Source organism: Hyperolius riggenbachi, chromosome 3 (genome assembly GCF_040937935.1).
Source record: "Hyperolius riggenbachi isolate aHypRig1 chromosome 3, aHypRig1.pri, whole genome shotgun sequence".
Classification (NCBI taxonomy): Eukaryota; Metazoa; Chordata; class Amphibia; order Anura; family Hyperoliidae; genus Hyperolius; species Hyperolius riggenbachi.
The window spans coordinates 446261775-446278896 of record NC_090648.1 but is presented as its reverse complement, the minus strand read 5'-3'; positions in this window follow the sequence as shown (position 1 = coordinate 446278896).

The following is a 17122-nucleotide window of genomic DNA, read 5'->3' as shown; positions in this document are numbered from 1 at the left end:
AGGAATAATACTTCTGCGCCTGCACAGAATACTCCAGGCCATGTGAGCGCAATCGTGAGTGGTGCGGCCGCGCTCACACAGGCGCAGAAGATGCCGACCTGGCTTGTTGCCAGTATCTGTAAAGGAATACATTAAAGCCACATATACCAAAAGTATACCAGACACCTCTAAACCTCTAGAAACAACAATGCTTTTTGGCATAGCCTTCTATCTTGTTTTATCCAATGCCACGTTTAACGCACTGCAGTCCGCAAACAACCGCAAAGACCTTTAGTGATTACGTCAGGTGAGCATATCTTTGATTTTAGTAGTTGATACCTCCAGGACATAAATGTTAGTCCTCTTAGCGGCAATCTCTGTGTAGTGGTGTGTAGTGGCCGCCGTGCTTGTGCGCACAGTCCTGGGAGTACAGGCGATGGCGGTTTTTCAGCCCTAGCTGCCTAGCACAGAAGCCAAACACAGACTGAAAAATGGCTTCTGCGCTGGCGTTATGATAAGTGTGGGGGGGGGGGGCGGTCCAGGTGGGAGGGATAGCTGATTGGCTGCCATGTGTCTGCTAACTCTGGCGTGAGAGGTCCATTTTTTGGCTCCATTATAATGTACAGGGGGCGGGTCGAACACTCCATGTGTTCATCTGGAGGGGCAAATACAAACATGCCATCTTCGCTGCGAACGAATCGCCGGGCGAACAGTTCAGCCATCTCTACACCTCGCCTGGTTCCTGTGATCATCCTGCAGCCGGAGCCTCTGTGCACAGCTCTGCACTCAGCCTGTGATGCTGAATATCCAGGTCCCGGCTTGATGATGTCATGTGACATAAGCACACGCGTATCCGAGCGGGCAGGGCTCCTTAATCATAGCTATGACTTTTACCTGATTATCAGTGCAGCGGAATATCTCTTCTATAGAAGCCGCTCGTCTAGTTGTTTGCCACGTGTACACAGGCCTGATTGTCCTCAAACAGACTCAAATCAGGCAAATTTGTTAGACATGTGTACGAGCCTTAAAGGACAACTGGAGTGAGAGGGATATGGAGGCTGCCATACTTGTTTCCTTTTAAACCATACCAGGTGCCTGGCAGCCCTGCTGATCTATATGGCTGCAGTAGTGTCTGAATAACACCAGAAACAAGCAGCGAATCTTGTCAGATCCGACAATAATGTCAGAAACACCTGATCTGCTGCATGCTTGTTCAGGGTCTATGGCTAAAAGCATTAGGGGCAGTGGATCAGCAGGATAACCAGGCAACTGGTATTGCTTAAAAGGAAATAAATATGGCAGCCACCCTATAACTCTCACCTCAGGTTCACTTTAAGAAATTACTTATTTTTGCCACAAGCAAATGTTATTGGATTGTTTTTTTTTTAAAAAAATAAGTAAATCATTTTTTAACCACTTTACCCCCGCGCGTACGTATTTCTCCGCCCCTTTTTCCATCCTTTAAAAACCAGGGACGGAGAAACACGTACTTTCCGCGTTCCCGACGCTGCCCGCGCTCCCGCTCGTAAACACGCCGCCCGCCGCTAGTAAAACCGCCGCCGCCCGCTCGCCCAGAGATCAATGAACAGGAAAATCCATTCCCGTTCGTTGATCTAAGCCCCGCAATGATCAGCTGCTCTCCTATGGGCAGCGCGATCATTGTGAGAAAAAACTCACGTGTCCATGCTCATTATACTTCCTCCAAGCTTCCGGAAGGAAGCTTGGAGGTCGCATTAAAACAAAAAGTTACTGTGGCCATCTTGTGGCCAAATAGTAAACTACACCCTACACATTTTTCACATACAAATAAATGACTTTTACACATAAAATTAACTCATTACCTCCCACACTCCCCAATTTTTTTTTTTTTGTAATTAAAAAAAAATTAAAAAATGTACAATTAAAAAAAATACATAAATAGTTACCTTAGGGACTGAACTTTTTAAATATTTATGTCAAGAGGGTATAACACTGTTACTTTATAAACTATGGGCTTGTAATTAGGGATGGACGCAAAACTGAAAAAAATGCACCTTTATTTCCAAATAAAATATTGGCGCCAAACATTGTGATAGGGACATAATTTAAATGGTTTTATAACCGGGACAAAAGGGCAAATACGTTTCATGGGTTTTAATTACAGTAGCATGCATTATTTAAAAACTATAATGGCCGAAAACTTAAAAATAATTATTTTTTTCCCCACATTTTTCCTATTTTCCCATTAAAACACATTTAGAAAAAAATAATTCTTGGCATAATGTCCCACCTAAAGAAAGCCTAATTGGTGGCGAAAAAAACAAGATATAGTTCATTTCATTGCGATAAGTAATAATAAAGTTATAGACGAATGAATGGAAGGAGCGCTGAAAGGTGAAAATTGCTCTGGTGCTCAGGGGGTAAAACCCCTCAGTGGTGAAGTGGTTAAACTTGGTTTACTCCATCATTATTTATAACTTTTTTGAAAATCAGATGAGATTTTAGGGCCACATTCCAATAAAATGATAGAAGATTGTAAAGATCAGGGTCACAGTGCGGCGGTTGCTGGAGGTATAACAGGTGGCAGTGCGTTACTGATAAATGCACACGTTAGCATTAACAGTAAAGCATACATTTCAATGACTACATGCTTCACTGTTCCCAACACAACGCGAGTATGACGTGCAGCGCCACTGTCCCGATCCATTGCGTTGTGTCACTGCTGTCACCGGCAAACACCTGGACTATGGACAGAAATATTTTGTATAAATCCAGTGCTGGAACTTTCTTCTATTTGCAAATATTCCTTTCTTGATGTGAATTCCTCTTGGCTGAATGCCAAACACCAGTCTGCTGTATAAACGTATCATTTCTCCAGGGCAAACTGACCAAGAGCCCCGGCATCAGGATACGTTGCCATTACTCCATATGGCTAAACCAATGGGAAGCCTTGGTGGCCAATTCAAGTACACCCTGGCAGCGTAGGGAATGACTATTTCCCAGAGCCGGATCATCCACTAGGCAAACCTAGGCAAGACCTTGGCAAGATCTATCTATCTATCTATCTATCTATCTATCTATCTATCTATCTATCTATCTATCTCTATCTATCTATCTATCTATCTATCTATCTATTTATCTATCTATCTATCTATCTATGTAATACTTATTACTGGATGACAAGTAATACCCCCTTGTCGTTTTTGCAGAGAGGACCTGAGGCGACTGAGGAGAGGACCGGAGACCGATCCTGGGAGTGGAGCAATGGCCGGAGATGAGCCGGGTGAGAACCGCAGCAATTCAAATATAACCACACACAGCAACATTCCACAGCACAGCTCTGTGTCATAGCTCCCCAGTACCTCCATAATGCTTCTCTGTACCCCATAGTATGCCCAACCTTTCGAATACCCCATAACATGTCCCAGCTTCCCAGCACCCAAAATATATCCCAGCTACTCAGCCCCCCATAATATATCCTAGCTTCCCAGTGCCCCATAATATGTCCCAGCTTCCCAGTTCCCCATAATATGTCCCAGCTACTCAGCCCCCCATAATATATCCTAGCTTCCCAGTGCCTCATAATATGTCCCAGCTACCCAGTGCCCCATAATATATCCCAGCTACCCAGCACCCTATAATATATCCCAGCTACCCAGCACCCCATAATATGTCCCAGCTACCCAGCACCCCATAATATGTCCCAGCTACCCAGCACCCCATAATATATCCCAGCTACCCAGTACCCCATAATATGTCCCAGCTACCCAGCACCCCATAATATATCCCAGCTACCCAGCACCCCATAATATGTCCCAGCTTCCCAGTGCCCCATAATATGTCCCAGCTTCCCAGCGCCCCATAATATGTCCCAGCTACCCAGCGCTTCTATAATGCTTCTATTGTATCTGCCCATTAGTCCCGGCTATTTAAATTATGTTCCTAGTACACTGTATGGCGCCAATATATTCTTTGTCAATAAAGGTGTATTTTTTTTGTCCTGTCAATTGTAAGTCCTTATGTACTGAAATAACAGTAATATACCCTCAGGACATACATAGTAAAAAAAAAAAAAAAACTATTCCCCTAAATAAACTATTTATGGATTTAAAAAAAAAAATCTGCTCAGTAACCCGGGAAGGGGAAGGGGGCGGGGGGGAGCGTGCTTTGTAAGGGAATTATTATATTCTTTTTTTATTAAAAATAAGTGGTGTTTGTAATTTAACTTTTCACCACTAGATGGTGATATGGTGATAGAAACACTCCCTAGATTACCAGGAAGTGTTTCTTTTTTTTTTTTTTTTTACTGTCATTCACGATCTTTATTATGAATATACATGGCCCCTGATCTGGGTCATGTCCATTCATTACACGGACTGCAATTGGTTCGGGGAAGCCTCGCTTCCTCTTCCCAACCGCCGACACCGTCGCTCAGTGCGGTGGGCATGCACCACCGTTTAAACACTGGACGCGGATACGCATCCAGATAGACTTGAGCGGCGCCTATCTGGATGAGCATACTCGTCCAGATAGGCTGAACTGGTTAAAGGGAACCTAAACTTATAATCATATGGATTTTCCCTTTTGAAATAAAACCAGATGCCTGACTCTCCTGCTAATCCTGTGTCTCTAATACTTTCAGCCACAGCCCCTCAAAAGCATGCAGATCAGATGCTCTGACTGAAGTCAGACTGGATTAGCTGCATGCTTGTTTCAGGTTTGTGGTTGTTTCAGGTTTGTGATTCAGCCACTACTGCAGCCAAAGAGATCAGCAGGACTGGCAAGCAACTATTGTTTAAAAGGAAACATCCATATGCCTCTCAGTTAGGGCTAGTTTACACTCTACGCTTGGCGCATCGCTTGCCTGCGATTGCCTTTGGCTCCACAATCACGATTTGCAGGGAAAATCTTGTGATTCAGCATGATTTGCGCTTGTGATTCTCTTTCAGTAGAGAATCACAGCGCAATCGCCCCCAAAACGCTGCAGTGTGACTGTATCCATAGAGATACATTAGTAGCAGCACTTTACTGATCGCCGGCGATCAGCAAAGCGCTGAACAATCGCCAAGTGCTAACCAGCCCTAACGGTTCCCTTTAAGAATAATGCTAATCTTTTGTTGGAATGTCCTCTAACAATTCATTTAGTTGTAAATGAACGAGCTATAAGTTATACTTTAGTGTAGGTGCGCTTTAAGACCTCTTGGGATGTATGCAAGAAACTGTGTGAGGCTAGAACCCACTACAAAACGCTATCGCCAATCGCAATCGCTAGCGTTTTGCATGAGCGGTTTGTAAGGGATTTCATGAGCGTTTTTGGTAATTAATTTGCCAGCGGTTGTGTAGCGATAAGCGATTAGCGTTTTTAATTCTGATTGGTCCTTTCAATTAATTTTCATTTTGTTACAGTATGCAAAATCGCTCTGTGTAGGTTTTGACGAGCGATTATGCCAGCGTTTATATACTTTACATTGCAGAAACGCTAATCGCTAACGCTCAAAAATGCTGCAAGTCCTGAGTTTTGTGATTCGGTAATCGCAATCGCTCCAGTGGAATTTGGCCCATCCATTAACATTAGCTGAGCGTTTAGGGAAATCGCTAGCGGTTTGAATTGCTCCCTAAATGATCAGAAAACCGCTCTAGTGGGTTCCAAACTGAAGCAGAATTATGTGTGTTAAGTTTTACCGCTCAATCAGTAGAGCAGAATGCAATACATTACATGCAATGCATTACGCTCTGCTCATTCTGCATACAACTTTATGCCTGTAATTCTGCTTAAAGCGGACCTGAACTCAGAACGTCCTCTCTGCTCTAAAAGATACACAACAGCATAACAACCTTCAGACAAAAAAACATTTCTTTGTTACAGCTGAAACAAATCCTAAAATAAATCTTCACTATTTCTACTTCCTGATTCATGGAGGCAGACATATTGTTAACATCCTGTGCTTTCAAATGAGCTTATCTGCCTTATTTGTCATGGTAGTCAGGTGACACGAGGAGTGATCAAATTACAACTAGTGATTAGACACAAACAAGGGGGAATTAAACCGTTTAAAGAGACACTGAAGCGAAAAAAATATATGATATAGTGAATTGGTTGTGTACTATGAATAATTACTAGAAGATTAGCAGCAAAGAAAATATCCTCATATTTTTATTTTCAGGTATACAGTGTTTTTTCTAACATTGCATCATTCTCTAATATGTGCAGATTACACAACACTCAGCATTCAAAATGATTCTTTCAGAGCAGTCTGTGAACTAATGAGCTCTCCTCTGGCAGAGAAAAAGTAATTAGTTCACTTACAGTTGAGATAATAAAAGTCAGATAACAGCCCTCTCCACGACTTTGAAAGTCGTAGAGAATAATGGCTTTTTTGCATAGAGATAACAACTAGAGTTTCTTAACTCTTCCTGTACTGGAAACAATTAGACTGATATATCTGATCTTAATGTTTTATTTCTTAGCTGTACTACACATACAAATCATAATATCATCATATTTTTTTTTCGCTTCAGTGTCTCTTTAAATTCTCTAAATACATACAGGGTGCATTTCTCTGTTTTCCTTTTGTCCTGTGCAAGAGTTCAGGTCCACTTTCGCAGTTTATTGCATCCACCCCAAGAGGCCTTAACGAGTACCTAGTAAATTATACCTTGTGTATTACCCCACTCTGTAGAATCAAACAGTGTACACTTGGCAGATTTCCTCTCCCTTCCTATCATGCCTAATAATATAATAATAATAAATGTTCTTTTTTATTGAACTTGTAGAATCTGCAGCTCCCTTGGACTTTGGAGCCCCTGCAGCGCCCCCTGCTGACCTGAGGGAAACACCACCTGGATCTCCAGCACGTGTGTATAATCCTAGAAGGCGCCTTCTGGTAAGAGATTTTGTTTCCATATTTTTAATTAGGATTCGCATAGAAGAGCTCCAGCGATGGGTAACCTTGTCACACGAAGATGGGCAAAACACTGCTGAAGGAGTCTAAGTAGAGCTTTGTAGTACTGTGTCCCATTAGCTGAAAGTAAAAACTCAGAATTCTGTACATCTATCTTTTACAGGAATATTTCCAACGGCGTTCGCAGCAGCAGCAGCTGGAGCAGCTGGAGGAGGAGGAGGAGGAGGACCAGCCGGAGGAGGAGGAGCAGCCTGAGGAGGAGGAGCCAGTGGAGCTATCGCCCAGCACCCCTGGAGAGATGGCCGAGTGCTGTGATGATCAAAAGAAGGTGAGCCGATGCCTTCCTAACAGAATTGAGTTAGGTGTGGAGAGGGAGGAAGTTAGTGTTAGGTGGGGAGAAGGGGGAGGTTAGTGTTAGGTGTGGAGTGATTGTAAGATAGTGTTAGGTGTGGAGGGGGGGAGATTAGTGTTAGATATGGAGAGGGGAAAGATTAGTGTCAGGTGTGGAGAGGGGGGAGTATGGTGTAAGGTATGGAGAGGGAGGAGGTTAGTGTTAGGTGGGGGGTAGTATTTTGTAAGGTATGGAGAGGGAGGAGGTTAGTGTTAGGTGGGGAGAGAGAGGGTTAGTGTTAGGTGTGGAGAGATGGTAGAATAGTGTTAAGAATGTTAGGTGTATGTCAGGGAGATTAGTGTCAGGTGTGGTGGGGGGAGTATGGTGTAAGGTATGGAGAGGGAGGAGGTTAGTGTTAGGTGGGGAGAGGGGGGATTAGTGTTATAAGTTGTGAGAGAGGGGGAGTATGGTGTAAGGTATGGAGAGGGAGGAGGTTAGTGTTAGGTGGGGAGAGGGGGGATTAGTGTTAGGTGTGGAGAGGGGGGGGGGTATGGTGTAATGTGTGGAGAGGGAGGAGGTTAGTGTTAGGTGTGGAGAGGGGGGGTTAGTGTTAGGTGTGGAGAGATGGTAGAGTAGTGTTAGGTGTATGTTGGGGAAGATTAGTGTTAGGTGTGGAGAGGGGGGGGGGGTATGGTGTAAGGTGTGGAGAGGGAGGAGGTTAGTGTTAGGTGTGGAGGGGGGGGGTTAGTGTTAGGTGTGGAGAGATCGTAGAGTAGTGTTAGGTGTATGTTGGGGGAGATTAGTGTTAGGTGTGGTGGGGGGGAGTATGATGTTAAGTGTGGAGAGATGGTAAAATAGTGTTAGGTGTATGTTGGGGAGATTAGTGTCAGGTGTGGTGAGGGGGGGGGGTATGGTGTAAGGTATGGAGAGGGGGGATTAGTGTTAGGTGTGGAGAGGGAGGAGGTTAGTGTTAGGTGTGGAGAGGGAGGAGGTTAGTGTTAGGTGTGGAGATATGGTAGAATAGTGTTAGGTGTATGTCGGGGAGATTAGTGTTAGGCGTGGAGGGGGGATTAGTGTTAGGTGTGGAGAGGGAGGAAATTAGTGTTAGGCGTGGAGATATGGTAGAATAGTGTTAGGTGTATGTCGGGGAGATTAGTGTCAGGTGTGGTGAGGGGGGGGGGGGGGAGTATGGTGTAAGGTACGGAGAGGGAGGAGGTTAGTGTTAGGTGGGGAGAGGGAGGATTAGTGTTAGGCGTGGAGAGATGGTAGAATAGTGTTAAGTGTATGGCAGGGTGATAAGTGTCAGGTGTGGTGGGGGGGGGAGTATCGTGTAAGGTATGGAGAGGGAGGAGGTTAGTGTTCGGTGGGGAGGGGGAGATTAGTGTTAGGTGGGAAGGGCGAGATTAGTGTTAGGTGGGGGGGATAAGTGTTAGGTGGGGAGGGTGGGATTAGTGTTAGGTGTGGAGGGGGGGGATTAGTGTTAGGTGGGGAGGGTGGGATTAGTGTTAGGTGTGGAGGGAGGGAGTATGGTGTAAGGCAGTGTTTCTCAACATTTTATTGGTATATACTCCTTTCAAATCCCTGTACTCACCAAGTACCCCCTGGCATTGTAAATATTATCACAAGTACCCCTTGACAAATACTGTATATTCCTGCGTATAAGACTACTTTTTAACCCTTGAAAATCTTCTGAAAAGTTGGGGGTCGTCTTATACGCCGGGTGTCATTGATGCCGGGTGATATGCCCTATCCTGTTACCGCCTCTCAGATCTCCCTGCTGAGGGAGCGCAATCTATTCTTCCATACCGCTCTGATAAACAGGTAGACAAGGAGAGCTGACCAGTCTACTTAAGGAGAGTTGACCAATGCAACAAGTCATTTGACTATATACTGTTATATACTGGGTAACACATACAGTACAGCACCAGTATCTGTTCATACACAGCACCAGTATATGATTTTTTTATTTTTAGTTTAATTTGGTGTGCGTTGGAAGAGGGGTAGTCTTATACGGCGAGTATATCCCAATTTCCATATTTTAACTGGAAAAGTTGGGGGGTCATCTTATACGCCCAGTCGTCTTATACGCCGGAATATACGGTATATATTTAATCATTGTACAAGATAATTGGTTCTAAACAATTTCCATGCATTTACTATTGCTTTTAATTAGCTAAAACACTAATTTTGTGTTGTGTAAATAAGATTTATCATTTTCTAAAACTCTAAAGGAACCCATACACTGGTTGATTTCAGCCATCGATTGACGGCAGATTCGACTGTTCTGATCAAATTGGCTAGATACAGATGCAGCAGGAAGCATGATCCATCAGTTTCCGGCCGATTTAAATCAATTTGCTTGATCGGTCCGGATGGAAAATCTAGATCAATCGGCTTCTGGCAGCAGATCGATGACCCATAGAGTTGCATTGGATCGAATGGTGCAATAATGCATTTAGATCGATTTTCAATAGATTTCATTCTGAAATCTATTGTAAATGTGTTCCTAGTGTTTGGCACACATCAGATAGATTCCTGTCAGATTGAATCTGACAGAAATCTACCTGATGGTCGAATCTGCTGCAAATCTATAAGTGTATGGCCACCTTTGTTATTCTTGATTAAATATATCAAGCCTGAGTACACCCTGAAACCATCAGAAGTAACCCCTGGGGTACATGTACCACATGTTGAGAACCTAGGGTGTAAGGTATGGAGAGAGAGATGAGAATAGTGTTAGGTGTAGATGGGGGAGAATAGTGTTAGGTGTAGAGAGATGGTAGGATAGTGTTAGGTGTATGTCGGGGGAGATTAGTGTTAGCTGTGTGTGGGGGGGGTGGGGGGGGGGAGTATAGTGTAAGTTATGGAGAGATGAGGATAGTGTTAGGTGTAGATGGGGGAGAATAGTGTTAGGTGTAGAGAGATGGTAGGATAGTGTTAGGTGTAGAGAGATGGTAGGATAGTGTTAGGTGTATGTCGGGGGAGATTAGTGTTAGCTGTGTGTGTGTGTGGGGGGGGGGGGGGGATATAGTGTAAGCTATGGAGAGAGAGATGAGGATAGTGTTAGGTGTAGATGGGGGAGATTAGTGTTAGGTGTAGATGGGGGAGATTAGTGTTAGGTGTGTGGGGGAAATTAGTGTTAGGTGTGGAGAGGGGAGAGGTTAGTATTAGCCTTGGAGAGGGGGAAGGATAATATTCAATTTAACCGAAGCCGCTCGTTAGAAAACAGCGGTTTGCCGCTACTTAGCAGGTGCTCATTTTTGCCCGCGCTTTCTGTATCTGCTTCGCTGCGGAAGATATCGTCACTGTATAACAAATAATTATAATAATACTAATAATCCCTCATTATTATTATTTATATAGCGCCGACATCTTCCGTAGCGCTTCAGTATATATAGTCAAGTCTATCTGAAACTTTCCAGCACTAATAGATAAAATGTAGCTGACATTAGTAGCAAGTAATATATGTATATTCAGCCTTTATTGTGCTAATAATCCTTGTCTCCATCCACAGAGGAAGCGAGAAGATGTTGAGATGTGTGCCATCTGTCTCGCAGATATGCAGGAGGAGGAGAGGGTGAGGTAAGTAATGTACTGCTCATGTCTGTTGTACATTTCTATTGTTTTTGTTGTGTTCATTGTTACATATATCTCTCTGTAGACGACTTCCCTGCAGCCACCACTTCCACCAGGCCTGCATCAACCGTTGGCTGAGGGAGAGCCGAACTTGCCCTCTCTGCAGACGGAGCATCACTGCACCCCATCCATGAAGGACATCTGAGGCGTCGCTGGATGACAGGAAGTATTCAGGACTTCTTTTATATATTGTTTATAGTTTCTATACTGGGGGGGAGGAATGGGGAAGGGAGGTAAGGGGCACATTTGCTACCTGTACTGGGGGGCATAATGAGGGGGCTATGGAATACTAGCTGCTCAATTTCTAGGGCCAAGGGGGGGGGGACATCAACTCTAGGGGGCTCTATTACCAGTGAGACTGGATGCCTAGGAGCAGGGAAGAGATGTAGTGTGTGCAGATCCCCGCTGTACACTCTGCATGTGCTCCCCCACCACTCTCTGGCTACCTAAATGGGGGGGGGGCACTCTGGCTACCTAAAAGGGGGACACTGTGGCTACCTACAGGGGGGCACTCTGGCTCTCTACAAGGGTGTTTTCTGGCTCCCTATGGGTAGGACATCGCTTCTAGATGGCGTAATTACTAGTGAGACAGGCTGCCTAGAAGCAGGTAGGAGATGCTGCGTGTGCGGATCCCCGCTGTGCACTCTGCATGTGCTCCCCACCACTCTCTGGCTACCTGAATGGGGGAAAACTCTGGCTACCTAAACAGGGGAGGGGGGGGACTCTGGCAACCTATAAAGGGGGAGGGGAGAGCACGCTGGCTACCTATACTGGGGGGGGGGGGCTGCATCTGGCTACCTATACAGGGTGGTGGGCTACCTCTGGCTAATGGTGTTGATCCAGGGATTTTATCTGACTGCCATATTTGGAGTCGGGAAGGAATTTTTTCCCTTTTAAGGCTAATTGGCCCGTGCCTTGTAAGGGTTTTTCGCCTTCCCCTGGATCAACTGGGTTATGGGATGGTACAGTTTTGAACTTTTCCTTTATTCATTTATTTTGTATTTCAACTATGTATTTGTATTTCCTTCTTTCTCTATAATATATGTATTAAACTTCACCCGTGTCTGTGTTTTTATTCCTCAGATAAAAGTGTGACTAGGTACAAATGATTAAACGATTGAAGGGTAATTACCACTAATATCACTACCACAGTCTATGGCCATTCTGGCAATTAGCCATTTTTTTATACAATCGACTACCCAAGTTTTGTCTCAAGTTGCCACCAGCAACCATAGTAAAGCTCTTTAGTGGTAATCAGCCGATTGGTTGGCACACCTGCTCCTGGATGGAGGCATTAGCTCTCCAAAAAACATTTACAGGTATAAAGGGAAATTGTAAAACAAAACACCCAATATAAACAACCTCCGTAGGGGTTTGAGGAACTAATTAATAGGAGAAGCACCCCAAAATATACAAAATTGTAAAAAGATTTTGAAAGATGAGAAAACTTAGTTTGAACACAAGACAGACCAAGCAATATAAAAGTTCAGAAACTTGGTCTATCTTGTGTTTGAGGTAAGTTTTCTTGTTTTTAATCATGTGTTTTACCCCATAAATTCCGGGGTACCTCCTTCCATTAATATGAGGAGCCACATACTGGGTATAATTATAATAAATTGTTCAGGTGTATTTATATTGTGTAGGTGTGATAAGATTGAATAAAGCTTTTACAGTCCGGTTGTATGTGTATAGCTGCTAGTCAGTATAATGATATATACCATTTTTTTGGACCATAAGACACACCTTTTCTCCCCCAAAAGTGGGGAGAAAAAGTAATTCCGTCTTATGGACCAAATGCAGGGAGTCCCCATGTTGGGGTCTCCCTGCACGGTGCTCCTCCAGCCTGGTGCAGAGTAACCCGCAGCGGAAGCAGCAGCTCACCTTCTCCAGGAATCTTTACGTGATGAGTGGCGTCTTATCTGCCACATGGCGCTCATTACATGGAGGCGCTCAGAGCAGGTGAGCTGCCGCATCTGCTGCAGGTTACTCTGCACTCTGCTGGGGAGAACAGGGGGGTCAGGGGGACACATTGGGGACAGGTACAGGAGGACACATGGGAAACATAAAAGGTACAAAGGAGACACACAGTATACAAGGGGGAACACAAGAGGTACAAAGGGGAACTTAAGGCACAAGGGGGGGCATATTAATTGGGAGGGATTTAGGGAGAAGATCCACAAGACACCCCTGCACCATGGATGCACCAGGTTAAGTATACAGTATTTTTCCCCCTGATTTTTGTCTTCTAAACCTTGGTGCATCTTATGGTCAGGAGTGTCTTATGGCCCGAAAAATATGGTGTGTGTAATATATATATATATATATATATATATATATATATATATATATATATATATATATATATATATATATAGGGAGGCCGGGGTCGGGAGGTGCTGTACATGTGCCTGATTCTCAGCAGAAGTGACCCCGACCAGCCACCTTAGGAGAACACTATCTAGCATGTGTATAAAGTTTAAGTGTGGTTGGATATAGATGGTCGGAAAATTTCTGGAAATCAGCTTACCGCATTAATCGGTTGTGGAAATCAGAATTCCGCAGAAATGCAGCATTGCCAAAAATTTTAGCACAATCACAAACCTTGGAAGAATTGGACCAATCAGAGCATAAATATTTTTTTCCGTGCAAATTGGATCACAAAACTCAGATACTACCGGGTTTTACAGGTCTTTTAATTGGCTTAAAATTACTGCAGTAATCCACTTTCCACTGAAAAATTCAGCATTCTCTTATTGGTCCAATACTACCGAGTATTTCTGAATTCTTACTCTTGTGGTTGGGCTAAAAGCAGAAATTTTAGGCCAATCATAGGACTCAGAAGTAGTATTGGACCAATCAGAGCAGCAGAATTTTTCAGTGCAACTCGGATTACCGCAGTAATTTTAAGCAAGACTCTGTAAAACTTGGTACTAGCATCCGAGTCTAAAACAGTCAAAAATGACCGCGATATTCCGATTTCAATGATAAGCGTTTGCTTTCTAGCTTATCAAGGATGTTTGAAAAAAATGGATTCTGTCTAACAACCATTTTTTTATATTAGAAAGTTTATTAGATTATTATTATTATTATTATTATTTATTGTATTTATAAAGCGCCAACATGTTACGCAGCGCTGCACAATAGATAAATGAGTTAACATACAAGGTAGGACATACAGGAAACTCACAACAAAACAAGATTATGCAAATGATTTGATAACTGTACAGTGTCATAGGTCAAAATAGAGACTGTTCTAGTCCACAAGAGAGGTGATTGTCAGTGAGATTGCATAATCAAGCTGGAAACACTGGGGAGGAGCTCCCTGCCAGAGGCTTACAATCTAAAGGGTGGGGGTGGAGACAATAGGTGCATCTGTTGAGAGGTTGTAACAGAACATATTATGGTGCTGGTGTAGGGGAGTATGCGAGCATAACCTTATTAACAAAAATGGCCCCCCAAAAATGTGACTTGGAGTTGCCTATTTCCACGGGAATGCGCAGAATCGATAATTGGCATTTGCGGAAGTTGGAATTTCCATGGAATCAGAAATCAGCATTTCCGATTATTCCTAGTCAAGAAACATGGGGCAGGAGGGTCTTTATAGAGGGAAAAAGGGACGTGAGATGTTCATCTTCTGAGGCCAAGTGATGCCCCAACATATCAGATGCAAAGGTATCTCCAACAAGCCCAACTAAAAAGGCGCACTACTAATTGGGAAGAAGACATTGTCCATTTACAAGCAAATCAGAGGAAAAAGTGGAGACACTTTAACAGACAGTGGGGTTGATTCGCTAAGCTGCACTGCTGCAGCAGCACAGCTTAATGACAGCAGCGCATGGTAATAATCCCCAGAGCACGCTATGCAGCCATAGCGTGTGCTGCTAAATTACGCTGTGCTCCTATAGTTTAATGAACGCTTTGTTAAACTTAATGAGCGCTCCCCTCAGGGGCGTAACTAGGCCCCACCGGGCCCCCCCAGCAGATTTTCAGAGCGGGCCCCCCCCCTCCCCCCCCTGGGGCCCGCTCGCGGCCGTTTTGTGGGTGCTGGAGGGGTGGCAGCATGAGGGGAAAGCCTTGCCCACAGTCGGCGGGGAGAGGGGTAGTTCCCCCCTCTCCCTCACCTCGGGGCTCTCCCCTCTGCGCTCCCCTCCAGCTCGTAAGTGTGTGGGGCTGTGGTGGGCAGCGGGCAGCGGCGGGCAGATACATACCTGCTTCCGTGCCTTCCATCGGAGAGTTCTCCCTCTAGCGGCTGACGTCACTTCCGGAAGTGACGTCAGCCGCTAGAGGGAGAAGTCTCCGATGGAACGCACGGAAGCAGGTATGTATCTGCCCGCCGCTGCCCGCTGCCCACCACAGCCCCACACACTTACGAGCTGGAGGGGAGCGCAGAGGGGAGAGCCCCGAGGTGAGGGAGAGGGGGGAACTACACCTCTCCCCGCCGACTGTGGGCAAGGCTTTCCCCTCATGCTGCCATCCCTCCAGCACCCACAAAACGGCCCCGAGCGGGCCCCAGGGGGGGGCCGGGCCCCCCCCGCGGGCGCAGGGGCTGCAGGGCCTATTCCTACGCCCCTGGCTCCCCTGAACCCGCCCTCAGCCTCCGTGGGACCAGTGGCTTCAAAGGATGAGATTCCTGCACTTTGATTGGCCCAATAGGCTGACTATCAAGTGGCAGGCAGCTTACTGGGCCAATCAAAGTGCAGAAATATTGTCCTTTGAAGCCACTGGACTCGTTGGGGCTGAGAGCGGGTTCAGCGGAGCGCTCAGTAAGTTTAATGAAGCGCTCCTTAAACTAATAGGAGCAGGGATCAATAGAGCTATGGTGTGGTATAAACTGACATATATGAACAGAAAATGCCCTCAAAAATGTGATATGGTCTGGCTCCAATGGTCTGAATACTCTACCTAATGATTTAACAACCTATACCTGATGCATGTGTGCTATTTATGGAAGACGACGTGTTAACCCCTTATAATGTCCTGTTTGGTACTATTGTAGTGATCGTACAATGCACAATTGGGGTGGGTTTGGGATTGGGAGGGGTTGGGATGAGAGTAGGGGGATGGTGGGTATTTTATGAAACATTCAATAAATTTCAAACTACTACGGGAGCAGAGCATAATTTAGCAGTGCACGCTATGGCTGCATAGGGTGCACTGAGAATTATTACCACATGCTGCTGTCATTTAGCTGCACTGCTGTAGCAGTGCATCTTAGTGAATCAACCCCAATTAAACATAAACTAAATCATCTCAGAAAATTGTGTGCTAGTGCACACCTGGATCATAATACAAACAGGTACATACAGTATAGAATTGTATTGCAAAAATAAGCTCTTTATTACTCAAAATGGGCTATTAATAAGTTACATATTGTGTATGTTCAACTACCCCAAAAGGTGCTACCCCCATTAAAAATGGCCTTCACAAGAAGTAAACCTCCATTGCTCAATCTCATATGTAAAAGGGATGTCAGCAATCCATACAGTACTCTGCTAAATATAAATGCCATGGAAAATAAGCCAGGCTACCAGGGGCGTAACTAGGCCCCACCGGGCCCCCCTGCAGAAATTCTGAGCGGGACCCCCCCCTCCCCCGGGCCCGCTCAGGGCCGATTTGGGGGTCTGGAGGGGTCGCAGCATGAGCACACTTGGCGGGGAGGGGGGACGTTGCCCCCCCTCACCTCAGGGCTCTCCCCTCTGCGCTACCCTCCAGCTTAAATTACTGTCTGGGCAGCGGCGGGCAGTGTCTGGGCAGCGGCAGCTACATACCCCCCGTGTGCTCCAGCGTGCGTTCCTCTCTCTAGTCTCTGAGACGACTTCCTGTATAAACCCCCTCCCCGCCGAGTGTGTCCATGGCTTTCCCCCTAATGCTGCGACCCCTCCAGCCCCCCCCCCCCCCAAACGGCCCCGTGCGGGCCCCAGGAATGGGCCCGGGCCCCCCGCGGGAGCAGGAGCTGCAGGCCCTATTGTTACGCCAGTGCAGGCTACCCTTCTAGGTTGTGAAAAATGTTGCACTTGAAACCAGGCCTGGTAAAAATGTACCCTATTAGTATAGTCTTTATAGCCATGGCTATAGGTACTGGAAATAGATTGCAGTGTTCACCTAGTCGTTTATGGCCTTACCCTTTAGCAAGTGTCCATTATACAGCAAACACATTGGAAGGGCTTTCAAGCAATAAAATTACCCCGGACAACAAACCGATTCAACAAAGGTGGCTTGAAGAGACACTGAAGCGAAAAAAAAATTATGATATAATGAATTCGTTGTGTAATACGGATAATTACTAGAATTTTAG